The following is an 11002-nucleotide window of genomic DNA, read 5'->3' on the forward strand; positions in this document are numbered from 1 at the left end:
ACAAACTGACGTTATATGTCTCAAAACCATGTGGTGGGCTTGGCCTCCCTAATTTACAAGCTTACTATCAAGCAGCTCAAATAACATAGCTTTCCTACACAACGGCTAAGGGGTCTCCACCCCTTTGGGTCTCTATTGAGGCTCTTTCGTGCCACCCTTTTGCTATCGGCTCCCTAATGTGGCTTCCAAACCGCCTTCACCCCCCTCCCCCATTTTGTGTCCCACCCTGTCTCACTCCCTAGCGGTTTGGGGCAGGGTGCGACATCGTAGATCCCTGTCGTCTCCACATACTCCATTAGCCCTCTTGTTCTGTAATCCTGAGTTCCCTCCCGGCCTGACCCCACTGTTATTTCAATGGTGGCTTAATAAGGGACTTCTTAGAATAGGAGACTATCTTAATGGAGATCAACCACAAATCTCTGCAATATTTTAAAGACACGTTACATATGCCCTAGTGAATTGTTTAGGTACAATCAGCTTATTTCTTTTATACATTCTAAACTTAATTTGTTAGATGGACCTCTTAAGCCCTGTACACACGATCGGATATCTGATGGAATCTAATCCGATTGATTTTTTCATCAGATATCCAATGAAGCTGACTTTCATCAGTCTTGCCTATACACCATCAGTCAAAAATCCGATCGTGTCCAAACACGGTGACGTACAATACGTACGACGGCAATATAAAGGGGAAGTTCAAATCCAACTGTGCCACCCTTTGGGCTGCTTTTGCTGATTTCATGTTTCCGTGTGTTAGTAAAAGTTTGGCGAGAGCCGATTTGCGCTTTTCAGTCTCCGTGCTTTTCAGATCGTTGTCTGGTGTTCAGTTTGTGCTTGTGGGTTCGTATCTGTCTTTCAGTGCATGCAGTCAGGTCGTATCTGTTTTGCAGTGCTTTCCTGTCCTTTCATTTTCTGGTTTTCAGGTCGTTCTTTATAGGCCTCGCTGTTCCTCGGTGCGTTCTGTTTAAAGTTAATTCTGACTAGCTGACCGGTTTAAAGCCATGTTGGAAGTACGTTCTCATTCTCGAGTTCATGCTGCGTATGGGCTTGGTGCTGCAGTTAATACTGTAACCCGAGCTCAGTCCATGAACAGGGCGAGGAGGAGTTCATGGACCAAGAATTGGTTGCTCCAGCGGGACCAATTCTCTCACATGCCTCTGCTGTGGGAAATCCAGGAGAATAATACTGATGACTATAGGAATTATCTCCAGATGACGGATCCCGTTTTTCACCGTCTGTTGGATTTGCTATCCCCCTATATCACGAGGCAGGACACTGTGATTCACCAAGCCATCACTGCCGAGCAGAGGCTCATTGCCACGTTGAGGTACCTGGTGACTGGGGGAAGCCTGCCGGACCTCAAGTTTATGACAGGCATCTCCCCCAGGCTCTTGGGATCATAATCCCAGAAACGTGTTCTGCCATCATACAATTCATGCAGACGGACTATATTAAGGTACGTTTTCTCCTTTTAACATCACATTCTATGTATTTAATGTATGCTAATGTATTGTATTTCTTTAATCCTTCCCTAATTACCATGATTGTAATATGTTGTAAATGTCCGCTTTGTCCACATGCATGCTGTAAGCTTTTAATGCTCCTTTTCTGGCCCTTCACTAACCTCTCCAGCATGCTATCCTGGGCCCAAACACACCTAGTCTAGTCTGTTAACAATGTATTTTGGCAGCTCCATTGTAGTTCTGATCCCCCTCCCCCAAAATGTGTACAAATGTATTTTTTCTCATTTAATTTAGGCAGAGTGGTAGAGGCTTTTTTCGGGGGGCACAAACTCAGCTAGAACCCCCCCCCCCCCCCCCAAAATGTGTACAAATGTATTTTTTCTCATTCAATTTAGGCAGAGTGGTAGAGGCTTTTTTTGGAGGGCCCAAACTCAACTAGAACCCCCCCCCCTAAAATGTGTACAAATGTATTTTTTCTCATTCAATTTTTTTGAAGGGCCCAAACTCAGATAGAACCCCCTCCCCCCTTAAATTTTTCCAATGGGCCATCAAAGGGGGTGGGGAATCGGAAAAGTGGGCCTTGTATTTTTGGTTTTAAATAGTCCTTCAAATAAATGTTATACTGATGTTGGCCAAGAATGTGTTTGTGTAATCTGCTTGCAATGTTTATGTGAAAAAGTACTCATTTTATTTTCTTGTTTGACTCCACAGTTTCCTTCATCTCCACAGGAATGGCAAACTGTGGCATCCCAGTTTGCCGAGCACTGGGACTTTCCTAACTGCGGAGGGGCAATTGATGGGAAACACTTCCGCATAGTGCCACCACCCCATTGGGGGTCGTACTATTTCAACTATAAAGGTTTTAATAGTATCGTGTTAACGGCGGTGGTGTCGGCACACTACAAATTTCTGTATGTGGATGTGAGGAAGAATGGTCGGATGTCCGATGGCGGAGTATTCGCACAGACAGAGTTTGCCCAACGTCTGCAGACTGGTGGCCTGGCACTGCCACCTGATGCAGATAACGTGGAGGGACTTCCTTTTGTTTTTATTGCGGATTAAGCTTTCGGGCTGGGATCACACCTGATGCCAGAGCCCGGAGGGTTGTTGAGAATGCCTTCGGGATACTGGCCAGCCGCTTCCGCCTGTTCCTGACATCCATCCACATGGCGGAATACAAACTCGATCATATTGTGTTCACCTGCTGCATACTTCATAATTTTTTGCGCAGACGTTCTTATCTCACAATTGTTGGGCCTAAGGCCGGACTTTCTGACACAACTTCCATGACGGGCCAGGACACTGGCCGTACTGGCTTGGCCCCCAAAGCGCCCGTGAAGTACGTGATAAATACGTGGACTACTTTACGTTTAGGGGGAAAATAAAAAGGTTAGCTTATATAAGGGGAGGAAATAAGTCTCCTCTCCAAATATAGGGATTTTTACGTGAGGTGTGTTGCTCTTAGTATCGAAGGTAGGCGCACAAAACACAAGGTTTTTAGATATCAAAAATAATTTAATTATATAAATATAAAGTTTCACATTTCATAAAATAGGTTAGCAAAGTGAAAAATACATGATCACGACCAAATTTACATGATTTATACAAAAAGGAAATGAAGGTTATAATCAGAAGAAAAGTAGATGCGATATTGCCAACTAGTTTCGCACTAGATGTGCTTCATCAGGGCTTGCATGATACTTCTGTTCCTTATTTACATGTAATGGTCTGTGTATGACATAAAGATTCATCATTAATACAGGTATAATCAATGTAATATCTTTAAACTTTGTAAATGAGTGTTCAACACATGTACAAATAATAAAATATAAGAGAATATAGTGCGCTTACCAATTTATGTTTAAAAAGCTCAAAAAACCTGGCAGAACAAGCTGCCAAGAAAATAACGAAGGCGAACCTGACGCGGACAGGAGGTATTGACTGCTGCACTTTCAATCAGTGGAGGCCAGATCCACTTGATTTTAGCAGGTGCGGGCAATGAGATGTATAGAGGGGGTTCACCACAATTGAGGAGGAAGAGATACAGGTATTTGTACGTTGTATCTGATTCTCTCCTAAGGAATTAAAAATAAAAGTATGAAAGGAAAGGAAGGAATAATAATAGTACAGCAGATTAAGGAGGTATCCATGTATATTTATAGACATTTTGTTTAAAAATAAAGTAAATATCTTGTATTTAAATGAACATAGACAGAGTAAATATCTATGCATTAAATAAGTATGAATAAAGTCTAGCAAATATGTATAAAACTAGAGAGTATTACCTCAATAGTAGTGAAATTTGGATATAAGGTTAATGCTGTCAATAGAGCCCAGTGGAGTTCATACTGAATTCATAGTGAGTTCTATAAGTAAGTAAAGTACAGAATATGTATGCATATAGGTATATAAATTCAATTTAATTTGAAAAAGTAGCTATTACATTGTAACGTAGTACCCGTCTATTAAAGAAGGATATAATTGAAAAGGAAGAGAGTTTACCTTAGATGGTTAATGACATGGAGTATATAATAATATATGCTGTTGTCCTAGAGGGATATAATATCCCAGTAGCATGTATAGTTAAAGCTGTCAGAATAGTCCAAGGGCAGTTATATGTATTTCAGTTCCGATTCTATAAACAGACAGGATAGTAGATAGTTTAAGTTCGTGCATATGACAAGGAAAGCCTGCATAAAGGATTAAATCTTAAAGAAATGGACTGGAAAGTAATTACCTTATTTATATTGTGACACCAGAAGGCTAACTAAAGCAGCGTTCCACGTGTGGTGTGATATCCTCCCTCAAGCCGTCCAAGTCAGCGTCTGACATACACTGTGTCAGCGCCGACCTTAAGAGCAACATCTCCACCGGAAGTGAAAAAGAGTCAAAGATGACCCCTGGCATCATATCCGGTCCACGTGTCCCAAAGCACTTGCGCGCGCATCCTATGCGCTCCAGCATGATGATGTAAGCTGAAGCGCATAGGGAGGAGACATGTATTAACAGTCTCAGACCGGCCAGAAACGAAGAAGTGGCCGGATATGCGCGCGCATCCCATCTGATGTTGTTGATAGGAACGGGAGGAGTCAAGGAAAGTACGCCCCCTGTGTTGGGACCTGTGATTGGCCACACCAAGGCTGTGCAGAATCTGACCTACCCCCCGCATCAGGAAACCCTCCATATGTTAGATGGAATAGTTCAGAGCTTAAAAAACGCAAAAAGAAAGTTTTAGTAAACACTAATAGTAAGTTATACGCAATAAAACGTGTATTGGACTGTAAAAGGATATATTAGAATATACTAATGATTTATTTCAGCTAGATATCCAATGGCTTATTTTCACACTGTCTTATCTGGGGAAAGGTTAATGAGAGAGACATCTGCAGTAGTAGGTATTTTTAGAAAGTTTTCACATTTACCAATTATTAATTCATAGGGCTGAATATAACAAAGCAAAATAAAATAAAACAAAAAACAAAAATGAAGAAAAATACACTCCAAGCAAAAATAAAAACAAAAACAAAAACAAAACATAACAAAGTAAAACAAAAAACAAAAAACAAAAAACAAAACACAAGAAATATATATCAGCCAGTAGTAGAGGGAGAAGCAATCTAGTCATAGATCATAAAGTTTATATCATATATTTAACAAAAGTGGTTTATTAGATCTATATAGGGCTAGTATCCAAGGCAAAGACATAGTTAGTCCCGACACGGCGACCTATATTGAAATATATATACATTTTATAAGTTAAATCTCTATGATTAACGCCAATGATAAATGAATATATTGGGTGTATTTTAGTAAAGTTTAATGATGATCAATCACGGCCATGACATTTCCCTATAAGAAAGGTTTAAATGACAGGGATGTGTTGAGCCCTGGTATATAGGTGGCTCGTTGGTCAAAAATCCAACGGGCCTCTCGTTGGAGGATTTTTTTATCAAAATCCCCTCCTCTTTCCGGAGGGGAAATTACTTCTAATGCAAAGAAAGTGATGAAAGATGGATCATAGCTGTGGTGCAACCCCACATGTTTACAAATAGGTGTGTAGAGCAAACCTGCCTCTAGATAATAAAGATGATCCTTGATTCTTCTAGAGAATGCCCTTTTTGTCTTTCCTATATAGAAAGCGCCGCACCGACACTTTACAAGATATACAATGCCTATAGTGGAACAATTAGCATGTTTCTTGGATTTAAGAAAACCTCCTCTGGGGAGGGGACAGCCGTCCCCTTCTTCGATCCAGGGGCAGACATCACAGTGTCCACATTTGTAGGTACCCGGTATCTCAGGCTCCTGTAAAATGGGAGCGTCAGGTACCAGGTGACTATGTGTGAGGCCATCTTTGATGGACCTACATCTTCTATAGACAATTTCAGGTCTTTGTGAGATATATTTCGAAATGATAGGGTCCTCAGCAAGGAAGTGCCAATTATGGTTAATCAATTGGCGAAAGATGTTCTGATCAGAGCTAAAAGTGGTTATTAATTTAGTTGTTGGATTGGACTCTTTTTCCTTTTTCTTAAATAATAATGTATCTCTTGTGTTTATCTTTGACTTAGCATATGCCTGTTTAAGAACTTTTTTGCTGTATCCTCTCAATAATAAGCGTGAATAAAGGGCAGATGCTTCTCTTTCAAAATCTTCCTCCTTTGCACAATTGCGTCGAAGTCTTAGGTACTGACTGTAGGGGATGCTTCGCACCAAAGATCTTGGGTGAGAACTGGAATAGTGTAAAATAGTATTTCCTGCCGTTTCTTTCCTATACAAATTAGTGGACAGAGTACCATCATCATTTACTGAGATTTTTAAGTCAAGGAAGGGGATGCTTTTGGTATCCGACTGGATCGTAAATTTTAAATTATAGTTGTTAACAGATAAATATTTCATAAATTTGGACAAAAGGTCCGCACCACCAGTCCAGATGACCAAAACATCGTCAATATACCTCCGCCACAGTAAAATGTGGCGGAGGTATATTACGGCGGAGTCATCTGAAAAGATGGCTCTCTCCCACCCCCCCAGGTACAGGGTGGCATACGATGGGGCACAAGAAGTCCCCATCGCCACACCCTGCACCTGGAGGTAGGTTGAGCCATTAAAGACAAAAACATTATTAGTCAAAATATGCTCAAGCAGGGACGTAACGAAGTTACAAAGTTTCCAGTTATTGTGGTCTTGTTCACGTAAAAACTGGGAAATGACCTGAATCCCTTTCGTATGAGGGATACTAGAATAAAGAGCCTCTACGTCTATTGCTGCCAAAATTGATCCTGGGGGTACACTCATGCCTTCGACTATTTTTAAAAGTTCCAACGTATCTTTAAGATACGATGGTAGTGCCATTACATGGGGTCTCAGTTGCATGTCTACATACTTACTTGCAGTTTCCGTATGGCTGCCTATACCCGAGATAATAGGGCGCCCGGGTGGATCCCTGATGTCTTTATGTATTTTGGGCAATGAATAGAACGTAGGAGTTATAGGCCACTTAATTTCTAGATATTCCCTCAAGTCTTGATCTATCAATCCCTGCTGAAGTGCCAGTGAGATTAGTGAAATATAATCAGATCTGGCTTTTGGAACATCATCTTCTGATATTATTTTGTACCAGTCGCTATTACATAGAATTTTGTCGCACATTCTAATGTATTGAATCCTTGTCATTACAACCACATTGCCCCCTTTGTCAGAAGGTTTTATTACCAATTCACTATTGCTAGTGAGTTCGGTAAGTGCTTGCTGTTGTTTTTTTGATAGATTATTGTCAGAGATTTTGGGAATTACTAAATTTTTAATTTGTTTCCTTGTTTGCTTAAGGAAAGCCCATACTGCTGGGGAGGTTTGCAAGTTAGGGAATCTTTGTGATTTTGTCTTAAACTTACAGGGTTCCGGAATCAGTTCTATTTCTGGTTCTATTTCATCGGAAAGGTCAATAAGATCTTCAGAGCTCTCGTTTTCGTCCAACAATTGGATCAAGATTTTCAAAGCTCTGAAGTCTTGTACCTTGAAGTCTTTATATAATTCTTCTTCCCTAGACGCTATACGTCCCCTGTCAGTATCAAACATAAATTTATATGTAAGATTTCTAGCAAATAAATGTAAATCTTTAATTAGGGTAAATTTATCCACTTTTTGTGAGGGGCAGAAACTAAGTCCCAGTCTCAGCACCTCAATCTCAGTGGATGAGAGATTGTATGTCGAAAGGTTTACAATATCTAATCCTGAGTCAACTGCATCTGCTTGACCACAAAAGGATCAATTTTTCCTAATTTCATTGCGGCCACTGGTGTAGATGGGATTAGGCAAGGTCCTAAAGGGATGTTACCTGAGTTGGTTATTCTATTACTAGTCTTTGGGATTGCTCCCTGTTCTTTTAGGCTTGTAGTTTCCTTCTCCATAGCAAACATCACCAAAGGAGTATTACCCACCACCAGGTCACCACTTGTGTCTATTCCCAGTTCCTGGTTCTTTCTAGGTTGATCTATAGGGATCTGAGGGGAGACCATGCGTTTTTTAAGTGTCCCCCCTTGTGCATTATGCCCACCACCGTTACCGCGTTTAGGTGCGCGTCCTCTTCCTGCTGGTCCTCGAAAGGGTTTAGAAGTAGTTCTCTGTGAAGAAATGGAAGAGGATGAAGCTGATACATCTGAGTCAGATTTATATACAGTAGATTCATGTTGGTTGTTACGCCTAAAAGTTTTACGTTTAGGGGGGTCATTGCTATGCCAGAAAATATCTGATTCTTTTTAACAAAAAAATAAATACAAATTTGATATTTGAAAAACTTGTTTGGTCATTATTGCTTGTGTTTCTTTTATCTGTCTCCCAGGTTCTCCTAGAGCACTTGTAGTGCCAAGTGGATTTCTCTTTTTTAGTAAATAACCACAATTGTCACAGTAAACAAGCACTTTTAAATGTACAAACTGGTATTGAGCATAGAAAGAAGAAGCCACACATTGTTGAGTAGAAAAGTATTTTAACTCTGTGCACAACTTGTGTGTTATAAATGTAGCGCACCCTTACTTTCAGTATGGGCACTACGCTAAAGTTAGTGGGGAATGGGAGAGTTATTTTGCTTCCATTCACAATTTTCTAAATTGGGACTTCTGTCATTCCAGAAAGATCCACTAGGTCAGTCTGTGCTCCAGGGATGCGATAACATCCCTGGCCAGCAGTTGGCGCCAGAGGGGTTCTGGCAGAGTAAGTTTTCCCCAGCAGCCAATTAGAGGAGTTTTTCCCTTGCGGGGCATGCTGGGGGAGGGCATATCTGTGACAGGTGTCATGTGCTAAGCAAGCTTTCGCGGGGTCCCGGTTCCAGGTGCGGCATCCACCTTCAGGGTGCGCGCATCCATGGACCCCGCCAGCGCGGCCCACAGGCCAGAATTGCAGGCTACACAAAACCTCATCCAGAGGTAAAAGGGGACTCCAGTGACTTACTGGGTCCCCGGTTCGATTAAGAGGATCCCAGGCTGGGTGCCGTTCGATTGGGGGGCCGGCTTGAGGGGAACCCGGAGGCAGGTTTTCCAACAGGGCTTGAACGAACCAATCAGGGATCTGGTGACCGGAATGCTGACAGGTACGCTTTGCTGTCATCTGGTGACCTATGATAAAACCTACTGGGAGGATTCGCTCCATTCATCCATTTAGCTCACCTAAAGTAATTGGCCTGTGGCAGAGGCCCTAGAGCCAGGTCTGTGAGAGAGATCTGTTCCTCCCAGCAAATCCAAAGTGACACCTCGGCTGCCAGGCTTGTGAGAGGGGTCTGTCCGGGGGCACTTTACCCACTCAGAAAGAGTGGCGACGAATGATAATTCGATACTACTGAGAGCAGGACTGCTCGGTTCATATCCAGGCCTGATATCGCAAGGTTCTCCCTTTTTCTCCTCATCAACCTTTTCTTCCCATTTGAAGTTGATGTTGGCCGAGTTTGGCCAGGAAATAAAGAATTGAAAAACCCTTTATTCACTGTCTGGACCTTCGCTCACTGCTTTGTTCTCCAACTGCACCCTTACGCCACATTAAGGTAACTCAATATGCTGATCCCAATAAAAAATCAGCGGCTCCTTCGGGGGTAGCGCTACATAAAATTTATTTTAAAAAAATATAACCAATTTGTTTTATTTTTTTGGGGTTTGGCCTAAACAAGCATGGTTTAAACAAGCAAATATATAAAAACAATGGAACTTACAAAGTTCAACCTTAGAAACACATGAGATGGGGTGATATTACCCCTGAACAAGCCAAAATTTGAAGATGCACACCGTTTGTGTGGTAAAATGGGTATTTTTATCTTGATCCCATGCCAAATGTCAACATGTACTATCTGCCATCATGGGGGATCAATGGACGTGTTTTGGGGGTGCAAACCCTTCCTCTCACCTACTTGAGTAGCGAGGAAGGGGTTATACCCACAAAACATGGACATAGATAACCTGTGATTGCAGATAGCACATGTTGACACACTGTGTGCATCTTAAAATTTTGGCCTGTGGAATATCAAGTGCAAAATATTGTAGCAAAAAAATTAACTAAAATCAAGGGGGGTGGTCAGTCTACTATTCGCCCCAAAATGTCAATGATGTTTTTAAATTTTTGTTCAATCACATTCATCCTATTCCTCATAATGTCCAGTTCACTACTACATTCCATTATTTCTTGAATCAAGATTTGTGCACTAGCACTTGAGAAAGGAGTAGTAGTAGTTTCTGCAACACTACCATGTTCATTCCCTAAAAAAAACCACAAAAAAACAGTATTATAAATATGCAGGCCTACATATCTACATCTGTTGTGGTGATAATCTCCACCTCTGCTTCCTCCACCTCTCCTTCCTCCACATCTCCTTCCTCCACCTCTCCTTCCTTCACATACTGAGGTTGGGGTTCCCTCTGTTCTTTCTTGGGTCTGTGCTTCCTAGCCTCCTCCGATTGGTGTCCTCCCAGTCTTCTATCCCCTAAGAAAATTAAACAAAAGGTATACTCAGCACACAGATATTTGAGGGTAGAAATTGCAAACATTGCTTGGAAGTGGGGTACAATTGTCTGTTTTGGCAGAGTTCCAAAATGAACACGAGATTTGGGGATTTTAACAAAGCTGGAATACTGACCTTTTTTGTCAAAGTTACACACGCAGAGCACCTGTGTGGGACACCCTAAAAAGGTTGTTCTGGTGGGCCACACAGGTGCTCCTGAGTACAGATGTGTAACCAGCTGCTGAGTGTCCTCTCCTTTACACTGAATCAAGTTTGCATTTCACATTCTAGTAACAAACACATTATATAGACAACAATGTTTATAAACGTTGTTTTAATACAAATAGGCATGACCACATGTGGTTTACCTGGATCTGCGGAAAGCATCGTATTTTTTGACGAACAATGTTTACTACGAACGCTTAAAAACTTTGGCCACTAACCTGAAAGTTGCCATTTTCAAATGTAAAACCAGTCAATCCAAAACACATGGAGCAAAACATGCAAGAATAATAATAAAATTAGGAAAAATACTTATTTTTTCCCAGCATTT

At 41.4% G+C, this 11002-nt stretch overlaps 1 long non-coding RNA gene across 1 annotated transcript; it reads right to left on the reverse strand.

The window, feature by feature from the left end:
* Positions 1–2967: 2967 nt before the first annotated feature.
* LOC120930860 lies at positions 2968–3526 on the reverse strand. The gene is made up of 2 exons (XR_005747756.1): positions 3318–3526; positions 2968–3194 (listed from the first exon to the last, which is right to left on the reverse strand). It is a non-coding gene; the product is annotated as an uncharacterized LOC120930860 (long non-coding RNA).
* Between the last annotated feature and the right edge of the window lie 7476 nt (positions 3527–11002).

The sequence above is a fragment of the Rana temporaria genome, chromosome 3, assembly GCF_905171775.1.
Source record: "Rana temporaria chromosome 3, aRanTem1.1, whole genome shotgun sequence".
NCBI classification, from domain to species: domain Eukaryota; kingdom Metazoa; phylum Chordata; class Amphibia; order Anura; family Ranidae; genus Rana; species Rana temporaria.